The sequence below is a fragment of the Theropithecus gelada genome, chromosome X (genome assembly GCF_003255815.1).
Source record: "Theropithecus gelada isolate Dixy chromosome X, Tgel_1.0, whole genome shotgun sequence".
Taxonomy (NCBI): Eukaryota; Metazoa; Chordata; class Mammalia; order Primates; family Cercopithecidae; genus Theropithecus; species Theropithecus gelada.
Window position 1 is genome coordinate 134,894,623 of NC_037689.1, and position 22,907 is coordinate 134,917,529.

Below are 22,907 nucleotides of genomic sequence, written 5' to 3' on the forward strand. Positions count from 1 at the left end.
TCTAAAAAAAGAAAAAGAAAAAGAAAAAAAAGTAACAATTCCCAGAGTAAGTTACTATCTATGGTACAGGTGTTTGTTTTTTTTTTTTTTTTCGAGACGGAGTTTCACTCTTGTTGCCCAGGCTGGAGTGCAATGGTGCAATCTTGGCTCACTGCAACCTCTGCCTCCTGGGTTCAAGCGGTTCTCCTCCCTCAGCCTCCTGAGTAGCTGGGACTACAGGTGCTTGTCACCATGCCCAGCTAATTTTTTTTTTTTTTTTTTTTTTTTTTTAAGTAGAGACTGGGTTTCACCATGTTGGCCAAGCTGGTCTTGAACTCCTGACCTCATGATCTGCCTGCCTCAGCCTCCCAAAGTGCTGGGATTACAGGCATGAGCCACCGCGCCCAGCCGTACAGGTTTTATAAAGCATCATACACTTAAGGTTTTCCTCAAGGACCATGTCCTCTTGCCATCTCACTGGAAATAATTTTACACTTTGAAAATAATGATACATATTTCAGTTAACCAAGGGCACTAAGTGGAAACCCAAGGTAATTTTCAAAACTTCTTTAAATGCCAAATGCATTTTATTATATTGTGATTCACCTTGACAGAGTTTGTACAAGAAAGAATGGGGGTGGGGAGGGCGAGAAATAATCAGAAAAATGCAGCATTTTAGATCTATGTAGTGTGTGTGTGTGTGTGTGTGTGTGTGTGTGTGGTGGAGAGAAGACAAAGCACAAAAACCTCTGTTAATTAAGTAGTAGTTGAGCCCAGGAAGTTCCAGAAATGAAGGTAGGCATGGGGGTAGTTGACTCTGGATGATAGAGGAGTCAGTTCTTCTGTGGGGCAAGGAGCCCCCACCGACTCTTGGCCAGTGCCCAGCTGCTCAGCATCGGCCTGCGCCTTTCACCAACCGCTCTTGCGTTCCTTTGCGAGTCCTAGTTTACCCCTGCAAATCGTCCTAGTTTGACCAGGGCACAGCCCGCCCGGCCCTGAGTGGGCGTGTGCTGTGGAGGGCCTGTGACTTCGGGTGACAGGCTCAGGCGAGTCCAAGGCTCCTTGTCACTTTCTCAGGTGTGTGTCCTTCCAAACCAAGCAGGGTAGGATGTAGGGGAACTCACTGGTAGGCCAAGCTGGCCATAACTGAGACACCCGCCCCTACATCCCTTGCAACCAAATGAGGGCAGCAGGCTGAACCTACTATAAAGAGGGAGGGACACTGGCAGCGCGGCCTGGAGGACTGGTCTGGCAGTGGCAAGTCCAAGGGCGGCCACTGGGGCCATTTACCCGGGCGCCACGGCGGCTCTGTGTGGCCTGCTCCCTCGGTGTCCAGGGCAGCCTCCCACAGCCCCTCTTCCTGTTCCATCAACCCAACGATTCACTGGAGCTTTGGAATGCGAGTTTTGTATATTAACATAAGTTCCTCAGATCCCGGACAGGCCGCCTGGTCTCTCTGCATCTCAGGTTACTTATTTGTAAAATGAAGGCAATAATGGAGCCTACTCTGAGGCTGCTTTAAGATTCAGGAAAGTAATATGTGTGTTTGGCACATAGATGTTAATTATTAGCATCTGTATCAGTATTATATGTATATGACTCTAGTTACAGCAGAGCTAGACAACTGTTGGGTCAATAGCCCGATGGAATCTGAAATACACTATTTTGTAAATGATGAGACATATTTCACCTTTAGAAAAAGTACCTAAAGCCTATGTACTTTAAAACACACAGGAATCACCCAGGGATCTACTGAAATGCAAGTCTGGGGTAAAGCCTGACATTCTGCTTTTCTAACAAACTCCCAAGGGATGGCAATGCTTCTGATAACAAGGGTGCAAATACAATACAGATCAAACATCCACGTAGTCACCATCCACATTAACAGAAATCATAGTGTCATATCAGAGAATCCATTGCCAAATCCAAGGTTCTGAATATCTGCCCCAAGTTTTCTTCTGAGTTTATGGCTTAGCGCTAATCTTTTGAGTCAATCATTATCATTTTGAGTTAATTTTATATATGATATGAGTTAGGAATCAAAGTTCTTTCTTTTACTTATGGATATCCAGTTGTCCTAGAACTATTTCTAGGACAAGCAAGAGGTTGCTCTTTCCCCATGGAATGAACTTGGCATCTGTGTGGAAAATGAATTGACCATAGAGGTAAGGGGTTATTTCTGGACTCTCAATTCTGCTATATACACCAGCATCATACTTACAAAAAAAAAAAATTATTTAGCTTTGAAGTAAGTTTTGAAATCAGGAAGTGTGAGACCTCCAACTTCTTTCTTTTTCAAGATTATTTTGGCTATTTGGGATCCCTTCCAATTACATATAAATTTGAAACTCAGCTTTTCCGTTACTTTAAAGAACGTGTTAAAAAAAGAAGGTGTTTGAATTTTTTGACAAGGATTATGTTCAACCTATAGGCTAGTTTGAGTTGTACTGACATCTTAACAATATTAAGTTTTCCTACCCATGAACATTGAATGTCTTTCCATTTATGTAGATCTTCTAAAATTTCTTTTAGCAGTGTTTTGTGGTTTTCCGTATAAAAGTATTTTATCTCCTTATTTAAATTTATTCGTACATATTTTATTTTTTTACACACTATTGTAAATTAAATTGCTTTCTTAACTTCCTTTTCAGATTGTTCATTGCAGGTGTACAAAAACACAACTGATTTGTGTGTTGATTTCATATCATGTAACTTTGCTGAATTTGTTCATCAGCTCTAGTAGCTTTCCTATGAATTGTTTGGAATTTTCTAGATTTTGTATCATTTCATCTGCAAATAAAGATACCTTTCTTTCTTTCCAGTTTGAATATATTTTATTATTTATTTTCGTTGTCTAATTATTGGCGCTAGAACTTTCAGTACAATGATGAATAGCAGTGGTGAAAGTAGGCATCCTTGTTATATTCCTAATTTTAGGGGGAAAGCTTTCAATCCTTCACTATTGAGTATGATGTTAGCCATGGGTTTTTTGTTGTTGTTGTTTGTTTACAAATGCCACTCATCTTGATGAGAAAGCTCCCTTTTATGCAGTTTTCTGAGTGTTCTTATCATGAAAGGGTATGGGATTTTTGTCAAATGCCTGTTCTGCTTGAATTAAGTTAATCCTATGGGTGTTTTTTATTTTTATTTTTTCATTCCATTAGTGTGATGTGTTACATTGATTTTTATCATGTGGAACCACACTTGCATTCCTGGGATAAATCCCACGTGGTTGTGTTTTATAATATTTTGAATGTGTTGTTAGGTTCATTTTGCTATGTTATGTTGAGGATTTTTGCATCTCTATTCATAAGGGATATTTGTCTGTAATTTTGTTGTTGTTGGGATATTTATCTGGCTTTGGTGTCAAGGTAATGTTGGCCTCATCGGATTAGTTAGGAAGTGTTCTCTCCTCTTCTATTTTTTGAAAGAATTTAATAAGGCTTGGTGTTAATCATTTTAAATATGTTTGGAAGAATTCACCAGTGAAGCCATCTGGTCCTGGGCTTTTGATGGTTGGTAGGTTTTTGAATGCTGTTTCAATCTCTTTATGTGTTATAGTCTGTTGAGATTTTCTGTATCTTCTTGTGTCAGTTCAGATAATTTGTGTGTTTCTAGAAAATTTTCCATTTTATTTAGTTTATCTAATTTTGGGGGATACAGATGTTTATATTATTCTCTTGTAATCTCTTGTGTTTCTGCAAGGTTGGCAGGAATGTTTCCACTTTCATTTCATTTCTGATTTTAATTATTTCTGCATTCTGTCCTTTTGTCTTTGTCAATGTAGTTAAAAGTTTGTCAATTGTGGGCCAGGCGCGGTGGCTCACGCCCGTAATCCCAGCACTTTGGGAGGCCGAGGTGGGTGGATCACGAGGTCAGGAGGTCAAGACCATCCTGGCTAACACTGTGAAACCCCATTTCTACTAAAAATACAAAAAATTAGCCTAGCGTGGTGGTGGGTGCCTGTAGTGGCAGCTACTCAGGAGGCTGAGGCAGGAGAATGGCATGAACTTGGGAGGCGGAGCTTGCAGTGAGCCGAGATCACACCACTGCACTCCAGCCTGGGCAACAGAGTGAGACTCTGTCTCAGAAAAAAAAAAAAAAAAAAAAAAAAAAGTTTGTCAGTTGTGTTGATCTTTTCATAAAGCCAACTTCCGGTTTCCTTGATTCTCTCTATTGCTTTTCTCTTCCCTATTTTATTATCTCTAGTCTGATCTTTATGATTCCCATCCTTCTGCCAGCGTTGGATATAGTTTACTGTTTTTAGTTGTTCAAGGTGTAAAGTTAGTTTACTGATTTGAGATCTTTCTTCTTTTTTAATGTAGGTGTTTGTGCCATAAATTTCCCTCTGAGCACTGCTTTCACTTTCCCATAAGTTTTAGTATGCTGTGTTTTCATATGTATTTGTTTCCAGGTAATTTCTTTCTTCTTCTTCTTTTTTTTTTTTTTTTTAGACAGGGTCTTGCTCTGTCACCTAGACTGGAGTACAGTGGCAAAATCACAGCTCAGGGCAGCCTTGACCTCCCTGGTCTCAAGCAATGCTTCCAATTCAGCCTCCCAAATACTTGGACTACAGGTGTGTACCACCATGACCTGCTAAATTTTGTATTTTATGTAGAGAGGGAGTTTCGCCATGTTGCCCAGGCTGATCTCCAACTCCTGTGCTCAAGTGAACTGCCCACCTGGGCCTCTCAAAGGGCTGGGATTACAGGCAGAAGCCACCATGCCCGGCCTTGTTTCTAAGTATTTTCTAATTTCTTTTGCAATTTCTTCTCTGACCATTTGGTTTTTTAGAGAGTGGGTTGTTTAATCACGACTTATTTGTGAAGTTTTAGTTTTTCCTTCTGTCTTTGATTTACAGCTTCCTTCCATTGTGGCTGGAAAATATACCTTGAATTATTTCAATCTTTCAAAATTTGTTGAGACTTGTTTTGTGGCATAATATATGGTCTAGTTTTCCATGTGCACTTAAGAAGAATGTATTCTGCTGTTCGGTAGATAGTTCTATATAAGTCCATTAGTTCTTATTGGTTTATAGTGTTTTTCAAGTCCTCTATCTTCTTATTTCCTATGCCACATTTTAGCTACCCATTCTACTACTGCTGGACAATTATATTGGTCATAGTATTTTGCTATTATAAACAAAGCTTTATTAAAATGTCTCCTTGTGCACATGTTTCTCATACCTAGGAGTGGAATTGCTATGTGTAGGGTATGCACATGTTCAATTGAACTAGCCAATGTCTATTTTCCAAAGTGGCTATATCAATTTACATTCCCACCCTCAGTGTATAGTGAGAGTTCCCAGTACTCCACAGCTTGACAATGGTTGGTATTATGAGACTTCTTAGGTTTTGTCAACCTGGTGGTTATGTTATGATGTCTTATTGTGGATGCAATTTTTATTCCTTGACTACAGTAAGTTATATTTACCACTTTGTCCTTCTTTTGTTTCCTTTTGTTTCTCTCGTGTTCCCCTTCTTTCCCCTCCAACCATTGTCTTGATCCTCTCCCTCCCATAAAATTAGAAGAGAATCACACCAGTGGTTAAAAGTACATGTGTGGACTCAGACTTGGTTTCTAGTCCTGCACTGTCACTTTCTAACTGTGTGATGTCTGGCAAGGTACTTAATAGTACCTAGTCTAATCACTTAATAGATATTCACTATTATTATACAGCTTAACTTTAGACTCAGACAAACTGACATTCAAATTCCAGCTTTGCTTCCAACATTTTATTTAACAAACTTTTAAAAAACATTTTATTTTTAAGTAATTGTAGATTCACAGGAAGTTATTAAAAATGTACAGAGCCTGTGTTCCCTTCATCCAGTTTCTCCCAATGTTTATATCTTATGTAATTTTAGTACAATATCAAAACCAGAAGCTGACATTGAACAATGTATATATATGTTTCATTTTACGATGTGTAGATTCATAGAAGCATGACCACAATTAAGGCACAGAACTATTCCATTACCACAAAGACCTCCCTCCTGCTACTACTTTATAATCACACCCATATCATTTCTCCCACCATTCCTAGCACATGGCAACCACTAATCCATTCCCCATCTCTATAATTGTATTATTTCAAGAATGTTTTATGAATTGAATCATATAGTATGTGCTCTTTTGAGATTACCTTTTTTTTACTCAGTATAATTCCCTGGAGATATATCCAAGTTGCTGCTTGAATCAATAGTTCATTCCTTTTAATTGTTCAGTAATTCCATGTGATGGATGTACCACAGCTTCTTTAACCATATAACCATCTAAGGTCTTAGTTATCTCCAGTTTGGAGCTATTATAAATAAAGCATCTATGAACTTCTGTGTACAGATTTGTACGATAATATAAGTTTTCATTGGCAAGTACAAGGTCTGAGTCATATGGTAAGCCCACTTAAATTTTAAAAGGAACTGCCAAGTGATTTTCCAGAGCAGTTGTATGATTTTACATTCCCACACATAATGTATGAGTGATCCAGTTTCTCAGCATTCTCATCAGCATTTGTTGTTGCCACAAGTTTTTATTTTAGCTCTCTTGATTTGTGTGTATTGATATCTCATTGTGGTTTTAATTTGAATTTCCCTAATGGCTAATGATGTTGAATGCCTTTTCATGCACCTTATTTGCCTTCATATGTCTTCTTTAGTGAGGTATCTGTTCAGATATTTTGCCTATTTTTTAATTGGGTTGTTTTCTCATTGTTGGGTTTTAGAAAATTTTTATGTAGTCTAGATACCTGTCCTTTTCCACTATGAGGTTTGCAAAGATTTTCTCCCACTATGTAGCTTGTCTTTTTGTGTTCTTAATAGAATATTCAATGTAGCAAAAGTATTTTATTTTTATGAGGTCAAAAATGTCAAACTTTTCAGTTAGGGATCATACTTTTGGTGTTAAGTCTAAAAACTCTTCACCTAGCCCTAGGTCCTAATGATTTTTTATTTGAAAAAAAAAAAAAAGTTTTTATAGGTGCTAGCTCTTTAAATCTCCTGGAACTCAGCCAGAGGTGGAAAGGCTTGCAACAATGTGGAACGGATAAGATCTAGTATTTTGTAGCACAATAGGGTGACTATAGTTAGCAATAATTTGTCGTATTTTAAAAAATGATTAAATGAGTCTCTGTAATCCAGCAGTCTAATTTCAGAATCCAAGTGCTCAATCATCACTTTATGTGAACTTTGAGCAATTTACGTTATTTCTTGGTTACTGCATTTCTTCATTTGTGAAATAGCGATGATTAATTCTTATTCATTGGGAAGATTAAATGAAATAATTCATGTGCCTGGTTTATGGTAAAAGTGATTGATGAATGTCAGCTGTGGTAGTTACTGTAGGCTTGCTATCAATTCTCAGGGCTGAAGAGGTCTGTGGTTTATAATCAAGTTTACAGACTTTTGGAAATAGGATGATCCTTTCTGGCTAAGCCACCTGTGAAATGGGTGACTGTATTCTAATTTAAGATTGTAGAGCATAAATGGTTATAGACAGCGAGAAATTAGAGAGCCCCTCACTCCTACAGTGAGGCTTTATGTAATATTTATATCCAGTATAGAAGCTCCAGGACTGGAAGGCACCTTAGAGATCCCAGAATATACGTAGAAAAGATGTAAGATATTTAATGAGAAGTTTAATATCATATGCATTTATTAAGTTCTCTTTTGTGCAAAGTAGGGCTTATAAGAAAAAAAATCAAATATTTTCCCTCCCAGTCTTCATACAAGTAGTTGTTCTTTTAGTAGGGATTGGAAGAGGTGTGGAGCAGGCTAGGTTTTTTTGTCTATAGATACATTTTTTTTCTGATTTGTTTTCAGGTGTGGATCAATTGTTACCTTTTTAAACTCAGGAAGCCAGATGACTGAGCAAAACAACTTTCAGTGCTTTTAGTGAATCCCAGGTGGATGTTCAATGTTGCTAGAGGGGATTAACAGGCATACCGAGTGAGCAGTATTTCAGTCAAAGTACACAACTGGGCACTCAGAGTATAGCAGGGAAAAAAAGAAAAGCATAATGTGAATAGAAATCCTTTTTTCCCCCACCAAAGGTGGTGGCCACTCAGACAGCAGCTCATATAACTGGGTTCCTGTGATGCTGCTTCTATCACAGCTGAGAGCAGGTTTTTGGACCTTTTGGTTTCCATCCTTTTTCAGCTGTGCAGCTTTTCTTCTGTTTTATGCTACCACCACCTGCTGTCCTATTCCTACCACACAGAATCTCTTCTCTTTTCCAGAAAGAACTAATCAGACTGCAAGCCATGATAGGGACATTTCTCAAGAAGTTTAAGCAATGACACAACTTTGGAAGCCTTAATTTTAAAGCCACAGGCTTTTAAAAACAGAAATGTCTTGTTTTTAAATGCCTGTAGGCAAAGTATCTTCGTTTCTAGGCATGTAATAATAAAGCATGGAATACATGATTTTCACCATAGCAAGAGGAAACAATTGTATGGACAAACATTGTATTTATTTTTATTTAGCAACCACTTATCTAGCATTTATTGTGTACTAGGCAGGATTTTAAATGCTCTACGAGAATTAAGTCATTTTAATCCTCATATCAGCCCTATGAGGTAAGCTCTATTATTATTTGCATTTTAACAATGAGAAAACCAAGGCACAAAAAGGTCAAGTGACATGCCCGAGGTCACTGTGGTGGATTATAATATTGTTCAAAATATTAGCTACTCCTCCCTATAGGAGGATTATACATCCCTGCCCTGTTGACATCAGCCTTAGCTGTGTGACTTATGCCCCTCCCTGTGGGAAGAGTCCTCTTCCCCTCTCCATTTGCATCCAGCTCAGTCATATAATTTGCTTTGTCCTATGACATATGAACAGAAGTAAAATGTTCTGAACAAAGGCCCTGAGAGTCAGCTCACGGTTCACCACATTCCTTTCTCCATCCAGGAGACCAACAGTGTTCGTGAGAGGAGCTGTTCCTTCATATTGGATCCTAGACTGAAGACAAATGAAGAAGAATTTTAGTTCACCCAGATAGTACATGACTGATAATTAAAATTTTTGTGGTATAAACCACTAAAATGCTTGATTATTTGTTCCCGTGTTTGTCATCTTTGGCAGTGTAACAACCAACTACCAGATTTTAGTGGCATGCAATAACAAACATCTATTTATTGCTTTCAAGTTGGAAGATAATAAAGAAGCTCTGCTCCAGGTGTCTCATTTTAGGGCCCAGGATGAAAGACCAACAGCTATCAGTGGTGAGTTCTTCTCATGCAAAGGCAAAACTATAAGAGGGAAAGTTCAACTGCCCAAGTGTATTCCAAACATCTACTGATAAAATATCCTCTAAAATCCCATTGGATAAAGCAAGCCACATGGCCAGGTCCAAAGTCAAGAAGTGAAAAAGTAAAAGCTACTCACTGTAATGCAATGGCAAGGGAGTGGATGTATAATAATATTATTGGTGTAATAAAGAATTGAGATCAACTACTGAACCTATCACAGTTACTTCCTTATAATGTAGGTAAGATGACAGTGTCAATAGCTGAAATTCAAATCCAGGCATTTTGGCTTTATATGTTTTTATGTACAAATTTTTCAAGATATAACTGCTATAACAGAAAATTCACTATTTTGAAATACAGTTCAGTGATTTTTAGTATACTTACAGAACTGTGCAATTATCCTCTCTATTTAATCGCAGAACATTTTAATAGTCCCCTCAAAGAAACACCATACCTATTAGCAGTCACTCCCCATTGTCTCCTACTTCCAGCCCCTTGCAACCTCTAATCTGCTTTCTGTCTTTATGGATTTTCCTCTCTTTTTTTGACAATTTACGTGAATAAAATAATACATGGCCTTTTGTGTCTGGATTTTTTCATCTAGCATAATGTTTTCAAGGTTCACTGATGCTGCAGCATGTATCAGCACTTCATTTGCTTTACTGGGCAAATAATATTCCATTGTATGTAGATACCACATTTTATTTATTCATTCATTAGTTGGATGGACCTCTGGGTTATTGCCACATCTGTTTCAATTCTCTTGGGTACGTACCTAGGAGTAGAATTTCTGGGTCATATGGTAGGTTATCTGATGTGTTGGCATACAATTGTTCATACTATTCCCTTATAATTATTTTTTATTTCATAAGGCCAGTAGTAATATATCCTATTTAATTCCTGATTTTAGGAATTTGAGTCTTTTCTCTTTTTTTCTTGGTCAATATTGCTAAAGGTTTATCAGTTTTGTTGGTCTTTTCAAAGAACCAATTTTTTGTTTTGGTGATTTTCTTTATTGTTTTTCTATTCTTTATTTCATGTATTTCCACTCTCTTCTTTATTATTGCCTTCCTTATGCTTGCCTTGGGTTTAGTTTGCTCTTATTTCTAGTTTCTTAAAGTTTAGGTTATGGATTTAAGACATTTTTATTTATTACGTTGATCATTATTAGGTTATTGATTTTAGATTCTTTTGGTAAATATATGTGGCCGCCGGGCATGGTGGCTCACTCCTGTAATCCCAGCACTTTGGGAGGTCGAGGCAGGTGGATCACCTGAGATCAGGAGTTCGAAACCAGCCTGGCCAACATAGTGAAACCCCGTCTCTACTAAAAATACAAAAAATTAGCTGGATGTGGTGGCGCATGCCTGTAATTCCAGCTACTCAGGAGGCTGAGGCAGGAGAATTGCTTGAACCTGGGAGGCGGAGGTTGCAGTGAGCTGAGATGGTGCTATTGCACTCCAACCTGGGCAACAAGAGTGAAACGCCATCTCAAAAAAATAAAAAAAGTAAATATATGTGTTATGATTATAAGTTTCCCTCTTAGCATCACTATTACTACATCCTATAAATTTGCGTATGCTGTGTTTTTTCATTCATCTGAAAGTATTTTCCCATTTCCTTTGTAATTTCATCTTTGACCCTGTATTAGTTCTCACACTTCTATGAAGAAATACCTGAGACTGGGTGCAGTGGCTCACACCTGTAATCCCAGAACTTTGGGTGGCCGAGGCAGGCAGATCACCTGAGGAAGGGGGATCCAGACCAGTCTGGCCAATATGGAGAAACCCTGTCTCCACTAAAAATACAAAAACTAGCCTGGCATAGTGGCAGGTGCCTGTAATCCCAGCTACTCAGGAGGTTGTATTAGGAGAATTTCTTGAACCCACAAGGCAGAAGTTGCAGTGAGCTGAGATCGCACCACTGCACTCTAGCCTGGGCAAGAGAGCAAGACTCCATCTCAAAAAAAAAAAAAGGAAGGAAGGAAGGAAGGAAGAAAGAAAGAAAGAAAGAAAGAAAGAAAAGAGAGAGAGAGAGAGAGAGAAAGAAAGAGAGAAAGAAAGAGAGAAAGGAAAGAAAGAAAGAAAGAAAGAAGAAAGAAAGAAAGAAAGAAAAGAAAGAAAGAAAGAAAGAAAGAAAGAAAGAAAGAAAGAAAGAAAGAAAGAAAGAAAGAAAGAAAGAAAGAAAGAAATACCTGACACTGTAATTTATAAAGAAAGGAGGTTTAATCCGCTCATGGTTCTGCAGGCTGTAAAGGAAGCATGATGCTGGCCATCTGCTCAGCTTCTGGGGAGGCCTCAAGAAACTTACAGTCATGGTGGAAGGCAAAGGAGGAGCCAGCACTTCACGTGGCTGGAAGAGGAGGAAGGTGGGGAGAGGTGCTACACACTTTTAACAACCAGATCCCCTGAGAACTCTATCATGAGACAGTACCAAGGGAATGGTGCTAAACCATTAGAAACCACTCGCATGATCCATTCATCTTTCATCAGACCCTACCTCCAACATTGGGGATTACAATTATACATGGGATTTGGGTGAGGACAAAGATCCAAACCATATCAGACCCAGTGGTTATTTAGAAGTGTGTTCTTTGATTCACATGTTTTTGTGAATTTTCTTCTGTTATTTGTTTTGAATTTTATTCCACTGTGGTCAAAGCACATACGTCTTATGATTTCAACCCTTTTAAATTTACTGTTTTATGTCCTAAAGTATGGTCTATCCTACACAAATCTTCTATGTGCACTTAAGAAGGATATGTGTTTTGCCATTCTTGCATGGGGCGTTGTCTAGATATATGATAGTTCTAGTTTGTGCAGTATTGTTCAAGTTTTCTATTTTCTTGTTGATCTTCTGTCTAGTTGTTCTATCAGTTATTGAATGTCGGTATTGAAGTCTTTTTGAATTGTATTTTCAGTTTGGAACTTTTTTCTCCTGTATAAAACAATAATTATGAATGTATTTTGATGGGCACACAATGGATAAAGTTGTAACTTGTATTTCAGTACCATCACAAAGGAGGAGGGAGAGAAAGGAGATATTTAAGAGCAGCATTTTTATGTATTATTGAAATGTAGTTGGTATTAATCTGAACTAGATTGTTACAGTAAGATATTAATTGAAATTCCCAAGACAACCACTAAGGAAAAAACTAAAAAAAAAAAAATACCATAAAGGAAATGGCACAGGTATTAAAATAGCACAAAAGAAAATATCTATTTAACATAAAAGAAGGCACTAATAGAGGAATAAGCAACAAAATAGACACAAAATGCATAAGAAACAAATAGCAAAATGGTGCATATATATATATATATATATATCTCCTGTCTTATCACTAATTTCACTGAATGTAAATCAATTAAGCACTCCAATTAAAAGGCAGATATTGTCACAATTGATTTCAAAAATATGATACAAGTATATGCTATTTACAAGAGACATACTTTAGATTCAAATACACAAATGGGTTGAAAGTAAAAGGATGCGGGCCGGGCGCGGTGGCTCAAGCCTGTAATCCCAGCACTTTGGGAGGCCGAGACGGGCGAATCACGAGGTCAGGAGATCGAGACCATCCTGGCTAACACGGTGAAACCCCGTCTCTACTAAAAAATACAAAAACTAGCCGGGCGAAGTGGCGGGCGCCTGTGGTCCCAGCTACTCGGGAGGCTGAGGCAGGAGAATGGCGTGAACCCGGGAGGCAGAGCTTGCAGTGAGCTGAGATCCGGCCACCGCACTGCAGCCTGGGCGACAGAGCCAGACTCAGTCTCAAAAAAAAAAAAAAAAAAAAAAAAAAAGAAAGTAAAAGGATGCAAAAAGATATACCTTAAAATCAACAATCAAAAAGGAGCTGGAAATCCCACAGCTCAAAATATGTCAAAAAGAAAGGAAATCAGTATGTCAAAGTGATATGTGCATGCCCATGTTTATTGCAGCACTGTTCGCAATTGCCAATATGTAGAATTAACCTAAGTGTCTATTAACAGATGAATGGATAAAGAAAATGGGGGTCGATATACACAATGGAATACTACACTGCCACGAAAAAGAATGGAATCCTGTCATTTGTAGCAACATGAATTGAACTGGAGGTCATTATGTTAAGTAAAATAAGCCAAACACAGAAAAATATTGTATGTTCCTACTCATATGTGGGAGCTAAAATAGTTGATCTTATAGAGACAAAAAATAGGATGGTGGTTACTTCTTAATTAAATTAGAAAGCTAATTTAATTAAATTAGTAAACTATTTTTAAAATGTAATTCTTTATTGTGTGCTGTTTCACTGCACCTACAAATACAGTGCTCTAAAAGGACCCAAACCGTGTATGCTTTTTGTTACTCATCAGTGGATCCTCAGTGCCTGGAACAGTGCCTGATGCATAATAGGGACTCAATATGTATTTGATGAATGAATTTTCTTTGTGCAAACTTTATAGAAAAAAATAAAAAACAGAAGACCTACTTTAATGGAGCAACATACTCTATTCATGGATGAGAAGACAATAATAAAGATAAGAAGTCCCTCTTCCAAATAATCTATAATTTAAATGAATTCCAAACATGGATTTTTCATAGAACTCAATAAGCTAATCTAAAATCCATATGAAAGAATAACAAACCAAGATAATTCCAAAAAAGGATATGGAGGAGAAAGCTGGAGGAGAATAGAACTTCAAGGAGAAATAAGTAAATCTACAATTGTGGTCAGAGATTTTAATAATCCTCTCTCAATAATTGATATAACAAGAAAAGAGAAAATCAGCAAGGATATAATAGATGAAACAATATTATAACTACCTTGACCTAACTGACATATATACTGTATTCCACCCAACAATAGCAGAATACACATTCTTTTCATGCACTTACGAAACTTTTACTAAGATAGACCACATTATAGGTCATAAAACAAGCATCGATAAATTTCAAATGAGTCAAGTAACACAAAATCTGGTTTCTGACTCAATAGTATTAAGACGGAAGATACACGGCAGATAGTTAATTGGAAAAGCTCCAAAATTTTGAAAACTAAAAAACACAATTCTAGGTAACCCATGGGTCAAAGATAAAACCAAAAGAGAAATTAGAAAGTGTTTTACACAGAATGATAATGAAAACACAGCATATCAGAATTATGGGGATATCATTTAAAGCAGTAATTCCAGGGAAATGTATAGTGCCAAATACCTATATTAGAAAAAGAAGGTCTGAAACCAATTACCTCGGTTAGCATCATAAGAAACTAGAAAAACAAGACAAAAGTAAATCTAAAGTATGGAAGAAAGAAAACAAACAAACAAACAAACAAACAAAAACACCAGAGAAGAAATTTTTAAAAAGAGAGAATAGAAAGCAATAGAGAAAATCAATTAAACCAAAAGATCATTAATTGGAAAGATCAATAACATTAATAAGCCTCTCCATACTAAAGAGGTTCAAGAAATGCCACCACAAAATATGCTACTTTAGACTTCAAACTGGGGGCACTTGGGAAATTACAAATGCAGGGAAGGGCTTTCTCTGAGCTCCCCTTATCTGCCTAAAGACAGATCTTTCAAAAGAAGTTCAATTGTCATGAATCCCCTCCCCAGCAATCTCGTCAACCAGGGAGAATTAACTTGCATCATAGGAGAGGAAACTGGAGGCTGACACTGCCCAGACAGACTTTGTCAGAGGCTACCACCTATTCTTCCAAGGGTCAATTTATCTTTTCCAAAAAGTCATTTACTCTCCCTTCTTAAATGGCCTACATGCCCTTCTTTTCTCCCCTATGAAATGGGTATACAGTCATTGCATAACAACATTTTGGTCAGTGATGAACCACAGGTACTACAGTGGTCCCATTAGTTTGTAACACCATATTTTTATTATAACTTTTTGTATGTTTAGATATATTTAGATACACAAATACTTACCATTGTGTTGCAATTGCCTACAGTACACAGTACAGAAACATGCTGTACAGGATTGTAGCTTAGGAGCAGTAGGTGATACCGTATAACCTAGGTGCATAGTAGGCTATACCATCTAGGTTTGTGTAAGTGTAGTCTATGGTGTTCATGGAATGATGAAATCGCCTAGCAATGTATTTCTCAAACCTGTATTTAAGCAGTGTGCGACTGTATATACTTCTAGATCTCACTGGATTTTGGGGTATTCACATTTCTTTCATGTGATGCCTCCATGTACATGATATATTTGTATACCTTTTCTCCTATTGATCTGTCTCACATCAATTTAATTTGTAGCCCATCCAAAAAACCTAAAAAGGTGGAGATAAACTATTTTTCCCTCTCCTGCAATAGATTGATCAGGGATTAAAAACAAAAAAAGAAGACACAAATTACCAATGGTGGGAATAAGACAGGAGACACTATTACAAATAGTGTCCTGGAAGTCGAGGAAGTGAATTAAGGTAGAAAAAAGTGGCAAGCCTGTCAAATGCTGCTGCTAAGTCAAGCAACATGATGATTCAAAAATTCCACTAATAGAATTAACTTGTGACCTTGATAAGGGCAGTTTTGGTGGTGGGGCTGGGGAGGGACAAAAGCCTCAGTGAATCAGGTACAAAACAGAATAAGAGGAGAAGAATTTGAGTCCTTGACTACAGGCAACTCTTTTAAGAATTTTGCTGGAGAAGGAAGTGGAGAAGTGGCGCAGTATCTAAAAGCAGAAGTAGGGTACGGGAAAAGAGTGTATTTTTTAAGATAGGAGAAACAACAACACGATCGTATGCTAATGAGAATGATATATTACAGAGAGAAAATTTGACGATATAGAAGGAAGGGGGGATAATTGTTAGGGCCATGTCTCTGAGTAGGCAAGGAGACTAGAATCTATTGCACATGAGGAGACATTGTCCTCAGCCAAAAGTATAGATAGTTCTTTCAGAACAACTGGAGAGAAGGCCAAGTATAGTGTTACAGAAGCTGCAGGTAAGTGCGTACATAAGGCACTAGGAACTTGTTGACAGTCTCTTCTGATTACTTCTATTGTCTCAAGAAAATAAGAAAGTCATCAGGTGAGAGTAAAAATGGAAGAGGGGGTACTGGAGATTTGATGCGAAAGAGAAAGATGTCTAAAGTTCCTTTCAGTTTCAACATTCTGTGATCTTCAACCACAAGATAAAATACACAGAAATGTTCACTTTTTTCCTCCTTGGAGGAAAGAGCATGTTCTTTCTATAGAACTTGTTCTTATTTCTATCCTTCCCCCTTCCTCCCTTAAAAAAATCCCTCAGTTTTGAAGCTCATGAAATCAGACTAAACCCCTCTTGTTCCTGTTGTTCACAGACCCCCATGTTTTGCTGAAATAAATTGAGCATCATTCTATAGCTAAATGCAAACACCATGGAGCAGGTATTAAATCAATTTGTTTCTGTTGCAATCAAATAGGTTCCAGATCAGTGAAAAGAGGCAGGCAAAAGAAAGAAATAATATTCTCTTGTAACTGTTGTCAATATGCAAAAGTCACACATCTTACTTCATATTTCTGAGGGTTTTAAAGGACAGTATCACCATACAACAGAGTGAAAGCAGAGACACAGGATAGCAAATGATGAGGAACAAAACGGAATTGTTCTTTTCACACAGGAATTTCTATATTACGAAATTTAAAAAGATATTATAAGGTATTATTGGAAGAATTTACCGAAAGTTATAAAACACTATTTAGTGAAAAAAACATCAATGGTGTGAAGCTAATGTTGCTTTTATTGCTGTATTTTAAAATTTTTCTAATATTCCTAGGACAATTATAGTTGTTGTTTTTATCCTTTCTACCATTTAAATGCATAAATAAGTTTAAGGATCAAGCACTCTTTGCAAGCATTTTAAATATATGAATTAAAAATGTAATGATGTAGCCAGTCATGGTGGCTCACGCCTATAATCCCAGCACTTTGGGAGCCTGAGGTTGGCAGATCGCTTGAGTCCAGGAGTTCAAGACCAGCATTACCAATATAGCGAAAGCCCTCTCTACTGAAAATACAAAAATTAGCCAGGTGTGGTGGGCACAGACCTGTAATCCCGCTACTGGGTTGGGGGAGGGGTGAAGTGGTGCTGAATCAGGAGGATTGCTTGAGCCTGAGAGGTCAAGATCAAGCCACTGCACTTCAAGCCTGGGTGATGGAGTGGGAGGGACCTTGTCTCAGAAAAGAAAGAAAGGAAAGAAAGAAGGGAGGAAGGAAGGAAAGAAGGAAGGAAGGAAGGAAGGAAGGAAGGAAGGAAGGAAGGAAGGAAAGAAAGAAAGAGAAAGAAAGAAAGAAAAGCAAGAAAGAGAAAGAAGAAAAAAGAAAGAGGGAAATTTCTTTCTTTCAATAAAGAAATAGTTTTTAATGTAATGTGATGAACAATGAAAAAGGAGGAGGAAAAAGGAGAAAGAAAGAGGAGGAAGCAGAAAAAGACAAAGAGGATGAAAGGGCTGTGCTAAGGGGTTGTCTCTGCTTTAGAGAAGGAACTCAAGTGCACGATGAGGTAGTAATGTTGCAAAATGGACTTCTGGAGTAGATTTGCTTGCTTTCTTTTATAAGCATATAGTTTCTGTTTACACTGTCAAAGCTTTTTGAAGAATATGATACTACTTCTAGCTTGTAAATTCCTTGAGGGCACAGGCCGTGTCTTATAGATCTTTGTATCTCACATAGCATCTAGACAATTACTAGCCATGGTGGAGGTGCCCAATAAATATCTGTAGAAGGAATGACTACAGAAGTTGAAGCATATTAAATATTTTTAAAAGGAATACACAATGTAGTTTAATAAAATTTAAAATGCATCTTTCCAAATATTATTTTAGGTGAATTGTAAATCCACATATTTCAGAGTAAATTTAATTTATATTTTGCCAACTCATTTTTAATTTATATATTTACTTTTTAATTTTTTAATATGCATTGAAAATTTTATGGCTCATTAGAACTGTTATTTTTATGTTTCCCTAACTTTTTATTTTGAAAAATTTAACAGAATATAGCTTTCATCTACATTCATTTGTTGCTAATACTTGTCCACATTTATTTTATATAACTCTCAAAATAAAAATAAAAATGAATTATTTTAGAGCCACTTCAACAATGCAAATAATGTTGAAGTTTTTTTTGTAGGAATCAGATAGGATATTTTGTCAACTCTGATGACATCAAACTTCTAACATTTCTAAGATTTTAAGATTTTTATAAAAGAGATTGACAGATCTCTTTTAGTTAACAATTTTAAATCAACCTGAAAAAAGTGTAATTATAACAGTTCCTTTTAACATTCATATACAGCATAGATATATTTTTAATTGAAACAAGGACGTTTTATTATAATTCTATGAATAATAGACATATGTTAGTCTTTATTTTCAATTTTTGAAGATAAATATTTGATTTATAATGGTATCTGGCACAAAAGCATTCCATGTTCTTTTTATTTTATCTATATTATAGAAGACAGTTAAATTTATACATCTAGACTTGAGTATGACATTTCTACTCTGCATGTCAAGGTTGAATTCTAGGCTAGGTAATAAACATTTGAAACCACAGCAAATATACCCTGGGAATTAGCAAAACATTTGAGCTAGTTTCCTGCAATGCAGTTGTCTTGGCTCACAATACATTTCTAGTTTTTCTTTCAGTAACAGAAGACTAAAATTTAGACATGTGCAATTTGTCTCCATTGAATTTTGGTGCTCCAGTTTTTCTGTGCAAATTAAAATAACTGATCATTAAGTGTCATATCAGGTTTAAGGAATAAAAATATTTCTCTGGTTCTTCCACAGTTCACCACGTATTTTCACTAACATTACCTCATTTTTAATTCACAATATTCCTGTGAAGTCAGTGGTAGTGGGATCCTCATTTTATAGACAAGGAAACTAGATCACAGAGAGTTTAAGTGATTTTCCCTATACATACTGCCACAAAGTAGAGGAGGATCTAGATCTAATTCCTAAGTCAGTGCTTTATCCACATCATGTCATGCCTAATTACTAAATTATAAAGGGTTGAGCATAAAACTGATAACCTTTTAGAATTGCTTAACTGATAAAATAGGCCTCATGTTCTGAGACAGCAGTAGAGTGGGCAAGGAAACACTTCCAATAAGCTAAAGATGTAGAGGGATCCAGAACAAATCAGAGAATTAGATGATTTTCAGAAGGGCAGATTCAGAAAAGTGAACATTCTTCACGTATGCTAAATGCTACCTTGAGGGAAAGGAAGCATATTTATTACTGCTTCCAGGCTAGAACTAAAACTAATGGGTGAAAATTCATAGTAATAATGATCAATTTCAGTAGATACGATGTGCTGGGTACTTAATTAGCACTTTACATGTGTTTTTTTCATTTAACAATGAAAAAGAGTACAACCATTTTACAGATAAGGAAACTGAAGCTTCAAGTGGTTCAGTAAATTGTCTAAGGTCATACAGATAATCAGTGGTGGTGCAGGGATTTGAATATGTGTCTGACTCCAGAGCCTGTGACCCCAACCTCCATGCTGTGCTTTTTATTCTTTAGGCCATACTGCCTATACATAGGAAATGGAGTTACCTGAAGGAATAATCCCAGAATGCTTTGAAGGTGAATGGAAGACTGTCTCAAGGGTGTTAACCTCTGGTGTTTGTCATGCAATCTAGCTCTGAACCAGGCATTTGTTCAAATTAAACACCGGAACTGAATGGGGAGAACCTGGATATTCTGAGCATTGTGAAAAATAGCATTGGCATTTGTCCTGGGAAGGAACAATTCAAAGGAAGGAAGAATTCAAAGGCTGAACAGTTCCTAGAAGTCAGAAAGACAAGATGGCAGCCAGAGTCCACATGAGTAAAGTGCAAAAAAGAACCTAGATACCACCATCCATCTGGTTGCTCAAACCCACACCTATCAGTAATCTTTGATTTGCTACTCTTTTTTTTGTTTTCCACCTAACCTCCCTCACCTGGTTTACCAAGAGGGTCCCACGAACTCTACCTCCAACATATTTACTGATTCCCTTCATTTCTCTCCACTGTCATCATCCTAGTCCAGGTCTTCCCTATCTCCCACCTGAATGACTTCAATAACCACTAACTGGTCTTGCTGACTCTACCCTTGACCCTTACAGTCTATTCTCTAAAAGAAGCCAGAGTGAGCTTGTGAAAATGTGAACAAAATTATATCATGCCTCTGCTAAAAATAGTTCAGGGGGTCCTCACTGCTCATAGGATAAAGAAAAACTCCTTCCCAGGCCTAAAAAGTCCTCACAGGGATTGGCTTCCATCTGCCTCCCCAGCCTCCTGTTGCCCCACACTTCTCTTTACTCTCTCCAAGCCCCAGGCCGTGCAGTGTCGTGCTAAGAGCCTAGATTCTGGAGCCAGACTGCCTGGACTTGAATTCTGGCTTGACCACTTAGTAGCTCTGTGATCTTGGGCAACTTAAGGTTCCTGTACCTCAATGTCCCCTATTAATAAAACAGAATAATAACAGTACCTAGTTCATAGGTACCAACTCAATTAAGTGAATTTGTATATGACAAGTTCTTCAAATAGTGCTTGGAATACAGTGAGCATTGTTATTATAATGCCCAGCTCAGCCCTGCCTCAGGGCACTTGCACTTGCTGTTTCTTCCACCTGGAATGTTCACACACCAGGTCTTCATTAGACAAGCACTTTCTCATTCTTAAGACCTCAGCACAAATATCATTTGTGGCAAAAAGCACCCCTGACCCTCCCATCCCTATCCAGTCAACTCTATTACAATACCTGGTTTTATTGCCTTTGTGACACTCACAATTTGTTAAATAAATGAATAAATGTACCTGTCTTCTCAGGGACTGCATTAGGACGTAGTTAGAAGGAGGAGTGGAACCTTGTAAGGCTCTTTGCGACCTTTACTGGTGTTTAAAGATCAGAAACCTCTGTTTCAGAAATCTATTTTTATGCTGCTTGTTTATTCTATAATTGTTTCCTTTTATTTCCCCTTAGTGATTAGTAAAGTTCTCTTGGAAAATGTCAGTTGTCCCAGCTGTGCAAAGGGAAACACAGAAAGGGATTTTTGTACCTAACCGGTCCTGAGTCAGAGGAACTAGAAGGGGGAGCATGAGAGTGGCATTCAATATCCAAGAAAGAGACCCCCAGGAGAGTGAGGAAGAACCAAGGACTGAGGGCACGGCAACAGCCTAGCGGTGCTTCTTTGGAAAATCATCATGCTTTGCAGGTGATTGTTTTAATAAAGAAGGCTGAGCCCTTGCCACTCCCATCTGTCATGGCCATGGGACAGGAATCTCACAATGAAGAAGAGCGCTTTACACATTGCTTGGCGCACAGTAAGCATCTAGTAACTAAACATAGCACATGTTTATGACTTATCTACTGTGTGTGAAACACTGTGCTAAGCTCTAAGCATGCATTATCTTATTTAATCCTCACGTGGATCTTTTGAGGGTTTTTTACAGAAAAGGAAACCGAGGCTCACGGAGGATAAATGACACTTCTGAGGTCGCAGAGCTAGTATATGGGATTTAAACCCATGTTTTTGTTCTTAATAGCCTCCCTATTTGATGAATAATGAATCCCTGAGATCTTTGCTGATAATAAGATTATATGTTTTACAAAGTTCAACCAAAAATAAATAATTTGTATCAAAATCAAACATAACACTGTAGAACCATGGTTCTCAACCATGAACAATTTTGGCCCTGAGGAGACATTTGGTAATTTTCAAAGACATCTGCTGAGTGGGTAGAGGCCAGGAATGCTGTTACACGTCCTAGAATGTACACGTCAGTTTGCCACAACAAAGAACAATGTAGTCCAAAATATCCATAATGACAAGGCTGAACAACTCTGCTGTAGAAAGAATGGTTAAGGCAAAGAGGAGAATATGTTTCATTTGTAAAAATGTATCAGAAGAAATGGAACAGTTCTGAATACCACTTTTTGTTTTCCCCTCATGATGCACTAGTCCAAAATTTAAACGTATTGTATATTTTAAATGATATTATCAATGAGAGTCAAAGTCAGCTAGCTCCTCTGAAAGCTATCATTCTCCAAATAGAATAAAGCAAAATGTTGAACTACAGAACTGACCACCCATGATTCTGCCCACCAATACATTCTTTACTCCTTTAATTCCACATTAATCTAAGGTTGGTAGATAGGGTTCAAAAATCTGACTGAACTCATAACTCTGGGCCAATCCTGACCTCTTGTTGCCATCTTACAGAAATAGCTTCTCCAACTGCTTCAGACACTGTGGTCCTAGTTACATGAATGGTAGCTTCAATTTTGATTAAAATTCTTAAGCCACAGTTATATTTCCCTTTGTCTTTGTGGTGAACCTGTGTGAAATAAATGAATGCATCAGCACACACTGGAGCAAGGAGATGGGACTCTGACAATTCTAAGCTATTCACAAAGTTTTTCCATAATTGTGAATTCAGGGCACAGTTTGGATGGCCAGAAACAAATGGTTGCAACAACTCATCCTCGTACTCTTTTTTTTCTAAAAGGTTGACTATAACTATTGCTTTGTTAAACTTTATGAATTACATTTCAAAAGAGAAAATGCCACTCTAATCCACTTTCTATTGATGACAGCAAGATTAACTGTTGCCTCAAACTCATGTCCCTGCCACAATGTCTAGCAAAGTATTTGTAAGTGTTACCCAGGGATCCACCCGCTCATTAAAAAGACCCATGT